At 40.0% G+C, this 16626-nt stretch overlaps 1 protein-coding gene across 4 annotated transcripts in view; it reads left to right on the forward strand.

Moving 5' to 3' along the window:
* ARL15 (ADP ribosylation factor like GTPase 15) overlaps positions 1-16626 on the forward strand; it is a 277051-nt gene that overhangs the window by 219868 nt on the left and 40557 nt on the right. The gene's annotated exons all lie outside the window — the stretch shown is intronic.

Genomic DNA, 16626 nt, shown 5'->3' on the forward strand with positions numbered 1-16626 from the left:
ACACTTGGAAGTGCTGATGAATTTAACAGGTATGGGATTCAAGAGGGCTGACAAAGGTTGTTCTTTAGAGCTGTACATTTGGGTCGGTTTTATATAATAGGGACAGGAGGGCAGACACTAATAGATTTTGTGAGGTTTCACATAATCATAGCCTGACTGTTAGATTTGGTCTTTAGCCTAGTAGTCGAGTCGGGATATGCAGCCGTAACACCGGTACTAAAATATCATGAAACCTGCCTTTTAAAGAGAATGTGTAATCAGAAATTGTGTAAATTACCTGTTATTTAAATCACATTTTTATATTAAACACATTTTAATGTTTTTGCATATTTTTTTTTTTTACTTTTCCCTCAATTTAAAAAATGGATATCATCCTGCAGTTTTCACACTAGCCTGTCTTTTAAGAGCAGGTACATGGGCCATAGACACAATGGACAGGAGCTGACTCATTGACCTGTATGAGAGAGTTTTCTAGGCATACCCTGTGACTCGTGCAGTGGTCAGGAGGGAGTAGATAAGCTGGGATATCAGCTATGGTGAATAATGAATCCTGTGCTATCTATACACAGGTGCTACTTGTCATTGTGGAAAGTTACCTGTACAGAACAGGAAATCATAACTTGTTGTTAGGCCTGGTGGCCAATGTGAAAATTGCAGTGTTATATATATTTTTAATAAATATACATGGTTCCCGTCAAAATAATGGGGTTAGTCACAGTTCCGTTATAAGTAAATGAAACCCGTTGGACTCCATTGGAACCTCATGGCAGGTACGACACAGTGCCATGATTTCTATTATGAGCGGGAGCCACAAGCCATTTATTTCTGATAATTCATTGTGAGCAAAGTTGAGAGCTGCATTTACATACAGCCATCACATCCTCTAGACAGGTACACCGCTACCGAGATCATTTGTTCATTTCTGGGAAGCAGATCCCTGCTGATGATTATTTTATTTGTCTGCCTTATAGGCTACTTTCACATTAGCGGCACGGACCTCCAGCAGGCTGTTCCGTCGGGTGAACAGCCTGTCTGATCCGTCCTGCCACTAGTAACCTTGTGCCTCCGGACTGCCGCTCTGTACCCATTGACTATAATGGGGGTGGAGTTACGGCGAGAGGCTGCCGGAATAAAACTACGACGTGTCCGATATTTATTCCGGCAGCCTCTCGCCGTGCCTCGCCGGAACTCTGCCCACACCTCTATTATAGTCAATTGGGACGGAGCAGCAGTCCTGAGGCACACGGTCACTAGTGGCAGGACGGATCCGACAGGCTGTTCACCCGATGGAACAGCCTGCCGGAGGTCCGTGCCGCTAGTGTGAAAGTAGCCTTAACTATGCTTTCACCCAATTGTCAGGTGATTGGTGGTATCTGTAGGCAAAGGGCAATTATCGTGAACGAGCATTGGTAGGAAAGCTTCTTCCCAATAATTGCCCTAATTGTTGGCCCATGTAAAGGGGCATTAAATGATTTGGTTACCCTTAAGATCTTCTTGGTGAATTCTATCTCTTTTGTTGATGGCAAACGTTTTTTCATAACAGCCTTGTGCATTTTTTCTGTATTTTTTAAATGTTTTAATCTAGTTATTTCCATGTGCTTCTTTATTGTATCATTGCACTTTCTGGGTGGTCCACTATTCATCGCTAGAAGACAATCGGATATGATGCACTTTCTTCATAGTTGCTTTATTAGTCACCAAAGCTAAGAATGTTAAATTATGTTGGCAACGCGCTCCACTTTTTGGTAGAATTTCAAGAGACGATATTTAACCCATATTATCTATATTAGTCATCTGCAACAGGCCACTTGGACTTAACTTTATTGAAGATAAGTGTTCTTTTATAATCTTGTAACTGGCTTCTGATGATAAATCAAACATAATAAAGAAACTTGGCATAGCGCTGCCTACTACAACCTTAAAGTAGACCTGCCACCACGAAATGCAGTGCAATCTGCAGGCAGCATGTTGTAGAGCAGGGATGCCCAACCTGCGGCTGTTGCGAAACTACAGTTCCCAGCATGCCTGCACAGCCTACAGCTATTAAAGCATGCTGGAAGTTGTAGTTTTTGCAACAGCTGGAGGGCCGCAGGTTGAGCACCCCTGTTGTAGAGCAAGATAATATAAGGTTTTGTGGAAAAAGATTCAGTATTTAACTTCTCCTGTTCTATAACCTGCTGCCTGCAGACTGCACGGCATGTTGTGCTTTCAGACCCTCGTTAACCTCGGTATCACATCATATGGTCATCTTCATGTCTGGTAGGAAGAAGATTTAAAGCATGTCTACAGTATGATGACCAGTAAAGAGGAGCAGCATAGATATCATGTTTCTGGATTAAAGTGTGTATGGCTTTTGTGTTTAGTGGAAGATTGTACTTAAATGGCTTTATTTTAAAGAAGCTTTATTCACCTCCACCGATCCAGCAATTCGGCTCCTTCAATGCTGATTTGGTCCCCCTGCTCTCCACTTTCTGTCCTGGCTCAACTCACCAGGAACGCACTGACTGGTCACTGCTAAAGCCTGTGATTATTGAAGTGGAACTTCCTAGCATTCTCTGCTGTGTCAAGCTGGACCGGGAATTGCTGGGCATTATACAGGGCTGGACTGTCTCACCAGGGTACCAGAGGATCCTCTGGTGGGCCCAGTCTCTGAAGCCATAGTCTGCCCCAAAGTTCGAGGAGTAAAACTCTGTTGGCTCCAAAGGCATCTCCAATCACCATTAGGGTCTATTTCTTTGATTCTAAACATATTGGGAACCCCAGTCCGATACTGGCGTTAGGTGCTGGAGCAGCAGTGCTTGAACAGTACAGGTGATTAAACTTTCTTTGTTAGTTTTAACATGTTCTGGCCCTTTAAAAAAACAACTTTTCCCCCAGAAAACCCCTTTAAATTGTATCCAAATCTGAATTTGGCAATTTTAAACCAAATACTGGAAAATCTGTTATGGCTACAGAATATTTATCCCAACATCTGGTTTGTACAGAAAATTGTAATCATTACTGAGGAGTCGTACTGTGGTTAGCTAACATTTATTGTAGCGTGTAGTAGTTGAACTTGCTCCAATCATTAATAGGTATATCTTCCGACAAGCTCTTTAACCAATTCAAGACCAGGCCATTTACCGCTCTTTCTGACTGGGCTCATTTTCTGTTTTAACACAAGTCTTTGAAAACGTTAGCTTTTTTTTTTCCTATTCGATTATTGTAAATAACTTTGTACCTTTTTGTTCAGTTATTTTTTTAATTTTTATTTTATTTTTTTGTACCTAGGAATGTAAATAAAAAGGGGGGAAAAAGTCTGTTTTTCACATTTCTTCATTTTTTTTTTTTTAAGTAGCTCAACATACAACTAAAATATTTTTTTTATGATGTACCCTATCCTTGATGGTTATTTTTTATATGAACATCCATTTATAGGGCTGTCTAGGTTTGAAGGGATAGTAAGAGTAAGAACTTTAGCCAAAATAACTTCCTTGTTAATATGGTGAGAAAACATGCACTTCCCACCAAGCCAGGTTTATTCCAATTTCACGTCTTTGACTGTATACAATGCCTCCGATGAATGCCATACAATTGAATCTATCATCATAGACTTCCATTGTAAAAAAAAAAAAAAAAGTTAACGTCCCTTAACGCATAGTATATGTTTTTTTCTTTAAGATGGAGAAGCATAGTGTACTGTGTTTTTTGCATCCTTTTTTTTCCCGTATATGTTAAACTTGGGACAAAAGCACGATGTGAACAGCCCCTAAGGGGTTTGTAGGGCATTTGATTTTAATTTCTTCTGAGAAACGATTGTTTCTATCTGGTGACGGTTATTTTGTGTGCTAGATTGGCTATATATCGGACAACTGGTAAACCTGCATCATTTTACAGATAAAGTTCCTGGCAGTCTTTTAACTTTTCAACCCCCTTAGGAAACTCTGCAGCTTCACAGAAACATAAGTCAAATACATTATGAATTTCCCTAGGCGAATCAACAAGTTTTCCAGCTGTTGGATTTTAAAGCCTGTCCAGTTATCTTCTCCCAGCCCTGTTCTGGGCTTCAATCACTTTACTTTGATTGCTTCATTCGATTTAACATCCCGTTCCAGGTTCTGCATGTTGTGTGTATGTGTTTGTTGTTGTGTTGTTGTTGTGTAAGGACTGAACAGTTATCATCTGGGAAAAGGCAGGAAAATCAGACCTGTGTGATTCTGCATTGCTTCATGCCGTGGTCTGTCTTGTCATAACTCATCGTAGAAGCGTTTTAGGGCCATTGGCCAGATAATTTCTGTCCTTGTGTCCGTTTCATCAAGAACATAGCTGGTGATACCGTAATGCCAAGCGCTCAATAAGCATTCGATTTTATGTGAAGCGACGGCTGAAGTAAAGTCCTGGGTCATTTTAAGTTAAGCCACAAAAGAAGACCCTTGTAATGACATCAGCAGGGTCCCAAGGGGCACTCGAAACTTGCATTAAATGCACACATTTGTTTTCTAGGTAACATTCTCTAAATATAAAGCAAAGTAAGTTGCTTCTTCAAGATAAATCAGTAAGAAATATGGCTCCTTGTCTGGTAAAACATTCCAGCTGACACATGAAAAAAATACTTCTTACAAAAAACGAGGGTTAGCAAACAACTTCCCTAAGAGCCATAAATTGTGTGAACTTATAACATTGATAAAATTAATACTTGTAGATGCACATAAAGGGGTTTTCCAGGTGGAATTTTTATAAAAAATAAAAAAACAGGCTAGAGTATGTTAAAAATATCAGTTGTTACTCACCTCCACTAATTCCCCTTCACTACCGCTCCGATGCTCCTGCGGTCCACCCCCTGTTTTGCCGTTGCTGTCCCAGCTCGACACAATCGGCAAGTGCAGCTAATAAGTAGGTTTAGTGACTACCATGAATCCAGACACCTACAGTAAAACAGCTGCAGAAAGCCCATTGTTTTAATAGGCTTGTGACAACCTTTTTCATATGGGAGCTGCTGCTTTAAAAATCATGGCAATTGTGCCAGGAGCGCCGCAGCCAGCCTGACCTTTTTTCTGCAGCCTGATGGCCATAAAAATCTTTTTAAAATGAGTGAGCGGGTGAAAAAAATATAGATATGTTTATATTTAAAAAAATATATATATCCATGGTTGTCAGTGAGTATGCCCATAAGGGAACAGTCACCATCCAGCACTGTAGGAGTTGGTGATATTCTACACTTAATTCTAGCACTCAATCAGGCAAAGCATCTTTTGAAACTGATTGTTATTGTGGGATTATTCCATTGGTTTTGACTTTTTTTTATTTTGCCTTTTTTAAACATATATATGGTTTTTCCAGAATATATAAATATTTCAATTTTTAAGAGCCCTTTACACAGGCCGAGAATCTGCCAGATAATCGCTAATGAACCTTTAAAGGAACACTCCCTAGCGATTATCTGACGGTGTAAAGGTGCTGCCACTTACCCGATAAACAAGCTGAATGCTGTCGGGTAATTGGATCGTTTGTGTAGACACCTAAACCATTGTTTGCCGGCAGCAGATCATGGTGTCTTCTAAACACACTCTGCTACTGGCAAATAAGGAGTTCTGTATGGGGACAAGCGATGACATCGGCGATCATTCCTCCCCATACTGTGGAGAAGATCAGTGCATGTAATAGCAGCAGCCTCCTCCACTGATGAGCAATCGATTGCTGGAAAGGATGGCTTCCTTCCCGACAATCACCTGCTAAATTGTCCCATCTAAAGGGAGCTTTAGAATTCCTTAATAGGAAGCTAGAAAATGAGTTTTTGTAAACCAAACAGTCCATTAATGACAATAAAAACATAATTTTGCAGCAGAGAAAACAGTCATTTTCCTCTTACTTCTCAGGGAATACAGATTTTGTAGAGATTTACATGTTTGTACCGTGTTTTAAATTGTTGCCTTCATGCTGTGTGTTCCAGTGAGCGGTTGCATGCTGGTAAAAGATGTTAAATCAATCACGGATTAAGGTTCCAACTCCAGAGACATTATGCTGAGCAGATCATCTTTATTGGTTCATGTTCATTTTAGTTACATGGTTTTGAGCTGTATTACATCACGGTCTTCCAATTTGTGTGGATTAAATAATAATCTGGAAGCATAATATTCTTTTTTAATTATTTAATACAATATATTACTATTAGAAGCCAGAACACACCGCGAATATATGTGGATTATTTTTTTCCTACTGTCCAAATGAAATGTTACAGATTTTCTTTCTAACGAAGAACATTGAACAGTTGTCTTGCTTTACTTGACAATTGTCAATTAATAAGTCTTATTTTTTTTTCTATTCCTTAAAGGGGATTTTTTTATTTTTATCTGGCTAGATAATCCGCATCTGATCGGCGGGGGTCCGACACCCGGTACCCCTGCCGATCAGCTGTTTGAGAAGGCAGCGGCGCTGGCAGTAGTGCCTCTGCCTTCTGGTTGTTTACCGCAGGCCCGGTGATGTCACGACAGGTATTAATGTCCTGGGTGGGGCTAAGTTCCATTCAAGTGAGAAGACCACGGCGATACTGCCTTCTCAAACAGCTGATCGGCGGGGGTCCCGGGTGTCGGACCCTCGCTGATCAGATGCTGATCTATCCAAAGGCTAGATCATCAGTTTAAAAAAAACTGCAGAACCCCTTTAAAGGTATGTTCTATCAGGTTATCTGTTTTATAATGTAAAATTATGCATTTTCCAGTATACTGTGTTCCAGTATTCTTGGATTCCAAGATATTTTCTTGCAGTAAATGAATAGAAAAATTCATTGGTCACTTCAAGGGGATAAAGTTCTGTCCTGGTCATATGGGGATCTCAGAGGTGCACAGCTCCATACAGTCCAGTTATCGGTGCTGTCTCTTGGAATAGAAACATCTGTGTGTCCATCAGATGACCAGGACAGAGTTATGTTCCCAGGTGCCATACATTCTGCAGTAAACCCTGGAGAAAGCATCCTCCTTAAAGGAGTTTTCTAAGAATTTAATATTGATGACCAAACCTTAGGTTAAGTCATCAATATCTGACTGTAGGATGATGAATAATCACAAGTCATTACCAACAAATAATGAAGTTAGAGCTCTTAAACAGCAGCTAAACTGCCCCTAAAGGCTATGGCCTTGTCCACACGGAGGTTTATGTCTGAGTATTTTGTATCAGGTTCTGTGTCCAAAATATTGTACATGAGATGGTTGTGAGGAAACCGCCTAATGGGGCTAGACTGCGAGTGAGTTAAATTGAAAAATCTGCAGTATCAACTAGCCTTTAAAGGGGTTTTCCACTTCTTTGCTATTACTCATGATAGTCTATCAGTACCTAATCTGATACCCCTGCTGCTCTGCAGGAGCTCCAGCGCTGGAAGCCTGTGCCAAAACTACTCCGTTTCTTCCATTGTGTAGTGGACAGAGCTGGTAACCATAACGCTGCTTCCTTTGATGGATTTGTTGTCCTAGAGCTACTCTGAAACCATCACTGGGTCAGCATGTTGGACCCCCCACTAAATAGATATTGTTGGCCTATTGTTAGGATAGGCTGTCAATAGTAAGTAGACAACCTCTTTAAAATAATCTGGACCTGAACCAGTTAACACAAATGGCCAACCTCCATAAGCTACACTATCTTAACCCACCCTGATAGCAATTGAAGAGACTTCCAGGAATTCCCCTGTTCTGCGTAGGATTTAATTGGAAAAATAAAAAAAACTTTCTGAACTTGGGTGACTTTTTTTCCACTCTACTAAATGTAATGGTAATGTATTCAGTGTTTGTTATTTCAGACCCAGTCCATTGAGAAAAAAGTGACATTTGTAATTAGGGAAATCATAATCTTGGCAAGTTTAATCCTGATCTGAAAATGTTTTCCAGTTCTGATGTAAGGATGTGAAGGGTTCAGCGCTTAATGGTCTGTTTAACCATAATATGTCTGGAGGTGCTGAGATAGACATAATATTCTTTCATACGATCCACGGATATATACGAGGAGGTCCGTCCTACTGATTGTATGAGCCAGGCTTTTACATAGGTGGTCATGTAACCTGAGGAATTCAGCTACCAGTGCTTGGCCCCCAGCAGTAAGCAGGGTGACTGCTACACAAAGACATTTGCCTCCTGCGCCCATCCAGAAAAGTCAGGCGGATTCCATGCTAAGTATGAAGAACGAAAACACTTGCACCTTTTCTTCCTTCTCTTGTTTGTTTTCCTTTGCATGACTGCAAGGATTATACCTTCTTCTAGTGATCAATGTTGGTATAATCTGCAGGTTTATCATCGTTCCCGGGTCTCTCTTTAGAAGACACAGTCGAGATCGGAATCTAGATAGTGGCATCATCACATTCTTCCTTCAATACTGTTATAATGAAAAATCAAAAATAGGTTAACCTATAATTACTATATGTAAAGGAGTAACAAAAAAAAGCAGACATAAATGGTATGCTATATGTGTGCAGTAATAGTTTAGTAAAAGCCCAAAATTATAACTGTTACAGTTTTTTCAACTGGACAACCTCTTCTTGAAGGCAAGCCAAATGACTAATTGTTTCCGAGTTTGGGTACATTCATATGCTCTTCTAGATGCTGTTTGAGTATAATAGATGACAACCATTATAGCCGCTTCCATGTTATTTTTCCCGATAGTGTTGTTTCATTCCCCAGTAGAAAACTACGAATCTGTGAATTGCTCATCCCCTATTGTTGGAGCTACAGAACTACACAGTAGCCGTAGCTCAATTAAATCCCAAGTTGTCTACAGAGACACCCTGATACCAAGACACTGAAGAGCTTGTAACAGAAATTAAGAGGTTGATGAACATCATTTGTGCTAATTGTACTTAATTATCAAGTATTCTCGATTTTTTTTTTTTTTTAGTTTTATGCTTAAATGTGTTGGGCTAACATCTATGAAGAGCCTACATTTTAGGTTGAATTATAAAATATAGTTTGTTGTTTTCTTAATTCCGTTTTGTAACATTTATAAGGAACTCAGAATGGCAAATAGGGAACTACTCAGACACTAAGACATTCTGAAATGTAGTGTGTGGAGGGGCACACGGGCTTAATATCTAGATGTATTTTTCCATGCCATTATGCTTCTGATTGTTTGCTTTTAGGGATGAGCGAATCGACTTTGGATGGTACAGCTGAAGTTGATTCGCAAAAAACTCTGTTGTAATACTGTACGGAGCAAGGGCTCGGTACAGTATTAGAATGTATTGGCTCCAAGCCAAAGTTATTACTTCGCAAAGTCGCGCGAGACTTCATGTAATAACTTCGAGAATTAATTATTACTGTAAAAAACCTTGGTCCCAAACTCTGGTCCCAAGGTACCACTAGGAACCGAACCAGAGTTCTGTACCAAGGTTATTTACAGTAATAATTAATTCCCAAAGTTATTACACAAAGTCTCTTTCGACTTCGCAAAGTAATAACTTTGTCTCGGAGCCAATACATTCTAATACTTTACGGAGCGGGAACTCTGTACAGTATTACAACTTAGTTTTTTGTGAATCAACTCGATTGGCTAATCCCTAGTTGATTAAATAAATACTTGTGTTTGGACATATTAAAATTGATGGCTAAAGTGGGGTGGTTAGACCCCCAATGTACAACATATAAAATTGGCTCTACGCGCCAATTTAGTATTTTTTATAATTTTTTTTTCCCCTGTAGTGCAGCCATTACTGTTTCTTTATCGGTTGTTGCCCATATTTTCACCCACTTTTAAATGTGCTTGGTTATGCATTGATATGATACTTCTCTCTATCTTTCTGCGTTGTTTGGCTGATTTGCCATACTGATCTAGGACTGAAGGTCCAGTTACACTGGAACGTCTTTTTAAACCAATGCCAATTGGTACTTTGAAAATCCTTTTCTGAGGATCTGTTGGTCTTTTCAGGATGGTCCTTCCTGCCAATGTGGAAAAAATTACGGTATTCTTCTGCAGACATGCCATCATTTTACAGGACGGGGATAACTTTGTGACAACTTCAAGGGGTTTTCCAGAATTTGGAAAACTTTGGGTAAATGGAGGAAGTGCGAAGAAAAATAAAAACAATCCCCCCCCCCCCTTGCCACTGTTCTGATGGTGCCCTCCAGTCATTTCTGCAGCGGTGACATGCCACCAGAGCAGCAGCACTAGAGCGGCCAGAGTCCTTGTCAGGTTTTTTGTATCACATTTTCTCCCATCAGCTTTATTTTTCCAGTGACGTGTCAATAGCTGATATGATTTTTCTTGGTTGAAATGCCTCTTTTAGTGTTTGCTCCTTAAACATTAAACCAAAGTTGTGCTGCTTTTTGTGACCTGACCATCCTTCTGCGCCTTAATGACCAAGCATCTTTCAGCAATTTTGCACACATGGTGGTTTACTTTATATTTTTTTGGTTGCCAAAAACAGTGTTTTTTTTGTTTGTTTTGTTTTTCATGATGCATAGGGCTATTTTTATTTTTTAATTCATTTCTTAAATTTTTTAATTTACACTAAAATAAACTATTAAAATGGGTTCCCTTTTTACTTGTTTTTGATATTTATACTCATATACTATACTTATACTATACTGGTATTACTGGGAAGTTATGGTTTGCATTAGCGGTATACATTATTATTATTTTTCTTTATTTGTATTTTATTTTTTTTTTAGTTGTATATTTTTTTTTTATACCATAATTTTTTTTTTCCTCATGAGGGCATTGTATTTGACAGTTTTCCATTGTAAGGGTAGTTTCACAATAGCGTTAGCTCTCCAGCAGGCTGTTCCGATCGTTTGCTGGAGCTCTGTGGATCCAGCATAGCCAGATGTTACGCAATGCCCGCCAGCCCCTATTGACTATAATGGGATCTGGCAGAAATCCAACTGCTACCCTGCAAATATATCGGTATTCAGCCAGACAAAAGCGGCTGCATGCAATGGTTTTTGTCCTGCCACATCTCCACCGGATCCCATTATAGTTAATTTGGTCTGCAGGCATTGCGGTAACATCTGGCTATGCTGGATTGAGAGAGCTCCACTGCAAACGGCCTGCCAGAGAGCCCACTGCAGACGTTAAAGAGACCGAAGTGGGGCGTCCGTACATGAAAACAGCTACCCTAGTAACATTAGTTACTAGCGGAACTCGTGTTCGTCTAGAACAGGGATCAGCAACTCCAGCTGTTCTAAAACTAGAAACCAAAGAATCCTCCTTTCACTTTTGTGGGAGTTACAAGAACAGCGAAGTAAGTGTGCATGCTGGGGGTGGTTGTTCCACAGCAGCTGGAGTGCTGAAGATTGCTGATCCCTGGTCTGCTATGGGGGGAGGCAGGCAGGATCCTGTCTGACAGATGAGAACCCAACCTGCTAGATTGCAGGCGCTTTGATCCCACACCACAAATTTACAGTCACGCGGCTTTAAAAACCCAGGCCACATGCCGTAATTGTATGGCCCAAGATCATAAATAGGTGACTATAAATTTTCTGATAATGCAACACCTATCCAGTATAGTTAAGATTAAACGAAGGGTACTTTCACACTTGCGTTAAAGTTTTCCGGTATTGTGTTCTGTCACAGGGGCTCAATACCAGAAAAAGGGCTTCAGTTTTATGATTTATCTTAATGCATTCTGAACGGAAAGCATTCCGTTCTGTATCCATCAGGATGTCTTCAGTTCAGTCCCTCTTACGGTAAAATTTCAAAACACTTGCTGTAATGCCCGGTTTCCCGGTCTGCGCACCGGAGAGACTGATCCGGTGTTTCAATGCATTTGTCAGACGGAGCCGGAAAAAAATGCTATCCTTTTGCATACGGATATCCGGATCCGGCAGGGCAGTTCCGGCAACGGAACTGCCTGCCGGAATCCAACAACACAAGTGTGAAAGTACCCTAATTATTCTTTGTGCATTACTAATCCTGTATGTGTCCCCTTTTGGCAGATCTAAAATTCATTGTGCTGATTTTCAGATGCTGGAATCTTCATGTGCTTGTATCTGATCCCTTGTCCTACCAAGCAGCCTTATTTAATATGAAGCTTCAGATATGTTCACCTTTTCTGGCGCAAGGAACCATAACAACCGGCATAGGAAAGGATCATCTTCATTTATTTTTTTTCTTTTCAAAAACTTTTTATTGATTTCAGAAAAAAGACAATAAACAAAGAAATATAAACAATGAAATATAAACATATAAGTAGTATGAGGATGGGACAAAGGCCAGTATACAAAAAGGCAATTGCAAAGTGCAGGCGAAAAAGGTCTAGAATAATTTCAGACCCTTCCTTACATATAAAGCCAAAACAGAAACCTGAAGAAACAAGGCTCGTACTAGGTCAGTGCTGAGATAGACTCATAGAAATGGATGCTCAAGCAACTTGTGAGTCAGTAATCAACTTAGGTGAGCAGTAACTTAACCTAGGAGTAAGGTAAAACAGTACAATAAATGAGATGGGGATCTGACGGGGGACAGGGATAGAACACAAGGGTAAGGGAGGAAGGGAAGGTAAAGGTTGGCAACGTATAACCTGGAAGGAGGTAATGGATATTGGGTATAGCTCACGGTATACAAAAGGTAGGCCAGCTGTCAAACTTAAGTGGAAAGGTCAGACTACTCTTATTTGTGAAAATCGAGAAATGTAGCGTAAAGGGGGTTAAAATGAGTCGGTAGTACCAGGAGGTTAAGGAACGGATGCATAGGTAACACTTATATTTCTCCATTCTCTCCAACAAGACCAGATAGCTGTGTATTTGTGGTGAGATATTTGTTCCCAGTGAGACAATTCCTCTAATCTGGACAGATAATCTACTTTCCCCATCCAGTTTTGTGACGGAGACAGTTCAGATTTCCAGTTAGAGGCAATTAGTAATCTCAATGCTGCTAGTAACTGCCTTAGTAAGCTTTTCTGTGTAAAGGAAATATTTTTTGGTAATAGATTCAATAGAGCTATTTTGGGGCACCGAGTTATATAGGGAGAATTTATTTTAAGAATAGTGTTAATAAGTACAAATATTTGGTTCCAGAAGCCTATAATTTTAGGACGGGACCACCAAATATGTAAGAAGGTACCTTTTTGTCTTTTTGGCATCTCCAACAGAGATCCGATTCGGAACCATACATTTTGCTTAACCTGGCTGAGGTCAGGTACCATCTAGATATTACTTTGTAAGTGTTCTCCTGTATAGTTACACACTTGGAAGTTAGTTTTGGTGAGGATAGAATGGCGTCTGTCTGTTGTGGAAAATTTGATCTCAATATCTCTTTCCCATTCTCTCAAAAAGTACAGAGAGGTAGGGGCTTCCAGCATGGCTAAATTCTTGCTTATAGTAGAAATTAATTTGATAGGTTGGTTGGTTTGTGATAAAAGGTTCTCAAACCAGGTGAGCTGTTTGGGCCCCCTATTGTAAGAGAGGACAGATCTCAGTGAGGTGCGAATGTATGCATATTGGAGGTCATTTAGTGTTGCTAGTTGGAACTTATCTCTAATTGCCGAGGTGTTTAATATTGCTCCATACGCATTCAATAACTCTGATGGGGGAGCCTGTGAGTTACGAAGCTGGGATGGTAAGGAGAGAAAACCAGCCTCGGCTGCAGCAAGGCAGTCTCCAATAGTTAACAGAGGTGATGGGTATTTGGAGCATGAGTCTGTTATTTTTGGGAGTTTCCAGATGGAGTAAGTGGCTAAAAGAAGAGTATTGTCTCTAGGGGGTTGAATAGAACTAGAACGGTCAGAGAAGACTAGTTTCCTCAGGGGGTGTTCTGCTAGGCTTTCTTCTAAAACAATCCAGTGTTTATGTGCAGGTTTCCTAACCCAGTCTACTATCCAACTAAGATGAACAGCTTTGTAATATCGTTCTAGTGATGAGAGCCCGATACCACCTTTGTGTGCAGGGAGTAAAAGGATTTTGTGTGAGAGTCTAGGTTTTGTGGAGCCCCAGACATAGGCGCATATTTTGCAGAAGGAGGTGAAAAAACTACGAGGGAGTTTAATCAGGTTATTTTTGGCACTATTAAAAAATGTAATATATTCCTCCGGCCCAACCATGATAAAAAGGTGGGTGCCCAAGAGTTAAGTGTCTCCGGTATGGTTTTTAGCAAAGGGCGACAGTTCGTTTTGTATAACTTGCGATAATCGGAGGGGGGATTTTAATCCCTAAGAATTTCAGCGAGGTAGAGGTCCATTCAAAGGAGGAACCATCTCGAAGAGTCTGAACTACTTTGGGTGGCAAGTTAATACCTAGAGATTGGGATTTTTCAATGTTAATTTTAAAGTTCGAGACATAACCAAAATCTCGAAATAAGTCGATGGCAGCTGGAAAAGCTTGTGTGGGATTTGTTATCAGGAGTAAATCATCTGCAGCTTGTTTAAATTCTAGATATTTACATTTTAAACCTCTAATCACGTGAGATTGCCTTATAAATTGTAAGAGGGGGTCTACTGTTAGAATAAAGAGGATTGGGGATAAAGGACATCCCTGTCTGGTTCCGTTATTAATATTCACTGCTGGTGAAAGGGTATCATTCACTTTGATGTATGCGCTCTGATTCTCGTACATCACAAAGATTGCTCTGATGAAAGGAGTTGGAAAACCCATACGAGCCATGGTGCATTTGATGAAGGGCTAGGCCACTCTATCAATGGCCTTTTCGGCATCTGTGCCTAACAAGACCATAGAGCTGTTCATTTATTTTCTTATTTGAAAAAAAAAAAATATATATATATATATTACAAATAATAATAAAAATAAAGGCCTGTTAAAATATGAGTGATGGACTGCAGCTGTCCCGGCAATAGGGCCTCACCTCCCTTTATTTCTCACAGTGCACTTCAGATTTGGAAGAGCCCGTTGACTCGCTTCCATCTTTTTTTATATTATTCTTTTTGAACCTGTCAAGCCTCAATGTAGATTGCTGGGTCATTTTCCATCATACAATTATTAAATAGTTTATCTTTTATTATTACAACCAGTGGAATTGATGAAAGGCTTCTAACCCAAAGTATCGAATGCCATCATCTAATATTATGGTGTCGATCGCCGCCAGGTTTTCGGGTCTTTTGCCTGTTGTCTGGACGCTCTTTAACTTGTTGAACAGCACTTTTAGCAGCTGGCCTTTTTGGAATGCATTGTGCCGAGTGATACATTTATGTGTCTGTATTTATCTGTAGATTAGAAACACAATGGCTTAATTGAGTTTAGATATGACAATTATTTTCACACGTGGAAGAGTTTACTTGCTGCACCCAGCTGTCATATATTATTGTCAAAATGAAACTCCCGGGAGGCTCGATTCTTATTCTGCAAGTGCTTATTCTCTCATCCGCTGCAGAACTTTCCCTGGTTTCTTATATCTTGTGTGTGCATCTGTTGCTCATCTTATTGAAGCGCAGTCCACCCCACAGTCCTCATGGTTTAAAATGTTGAAATATTCCCAGAGATGTAGAAAATTCCAGGTTGGCAATAAATAATGGTTGTTTTCAGTATATATTACAAATGAATGTTTGTTTAGCAGCAGCTAGAAAGTGAGGGCCCCATCTATGTAAGGATCAATAAGGGTTAAGTCTGGGTCTACATCTTTATTGGATGATTCAACTTTTTATTATTTGTATGTAATGATGACGTATGCATAAGGATCTGGTTCTCCATGGGATATCTTATGTCTGAGATATTCTCTCCTGGAAGCAATGCTTCCAGTCTGATGGAACAGGTTTTTGTTCTTTTGGATTAATACAAGATCCTACAGTTGAAAACTTTGTGTGACAATGCAGACATAGGTGCACCAGGGCCGCTATCATGGCTACACACAACCGTAATGTAGTCTTGTGTATAGAAACATAGAATGTGTCGGCAGATAAGAACCATTTGGCCCATCTAGTCTGCCCAATATACTAAATACTATGGATAGCCCCTGGCCCTATCTTATATGAAGGATGGCCTTATGCCTATCCCATGCATGCTTAAACTCCTCCACTGTATTTGCAGCTACCACTTCTGCAGGAAGGATATTCCATGCATCCACTACTCTCTCAGTAAAGTAATGCTTCCTGATATTACTTTTAAACCTTTGCAGTTTTTCTTCTTTTAAATATTCTTTCCTTTTTTACCTTGTTGATTCCCTTTATGTATTTAAAAGTTTCTATCATATCCCCTCTGTCTCGTCTTTCTTCCAAGCTATACATGTTAAGGTCCTTTAATCTTTCCTGGTAAGTTTTATCCTGCAATCCATGTACCAGTTTAGTAGCTCTTCTCTGAACTCTCTCCAAAGTATCAATATCCTTCTTGGTTTCTGGTCTCCAGTACTGAGCACAATACTCCAAATGAGGTCTCACTAGTGCTCTGTAGAGCAGCATGAGCACCTCCCTCTTTCTACTGGTAATGCCTCTCCCTACACACCCAAGCATTCTGCTAGCATTTCCTGCTGCTCTATGACATTGTCTGCCTACCTTTAAGACTTCTGAAATAATGATCCCTAAATCCCTTTCCTCAGATATTGAGGTTAGGACTGTATCACTGATTTTGTATTCTGCTCTTGGGTTTTTACGTCCCAGGTGCATTATCTTGCACTTATCAACATTAAATTCTAGTTGCCAGATTTTTGACCATTCCTCTAGTTTTCCTAAGTCCTTTTCCATTTGGTGTATCCCTCCAGGAACATCAACCCTGTTACAAATCTTTGTGT

Source organism: Bufo gargarizans, chromosome 1 (assembly GCF_014858855.1).
Source record: "Bufo gargarizans isolate SCDJY-AF-19 chromosome 1, ASM1485885v1, whole genome shotgun sequence".
In the NCBI taxonomy this organism is placed as follows: Eukaryota; Metazoa; Chordata; class Amphibia; order Anura; family Bufonidae; genus Bufo; species Bufo gargarizans.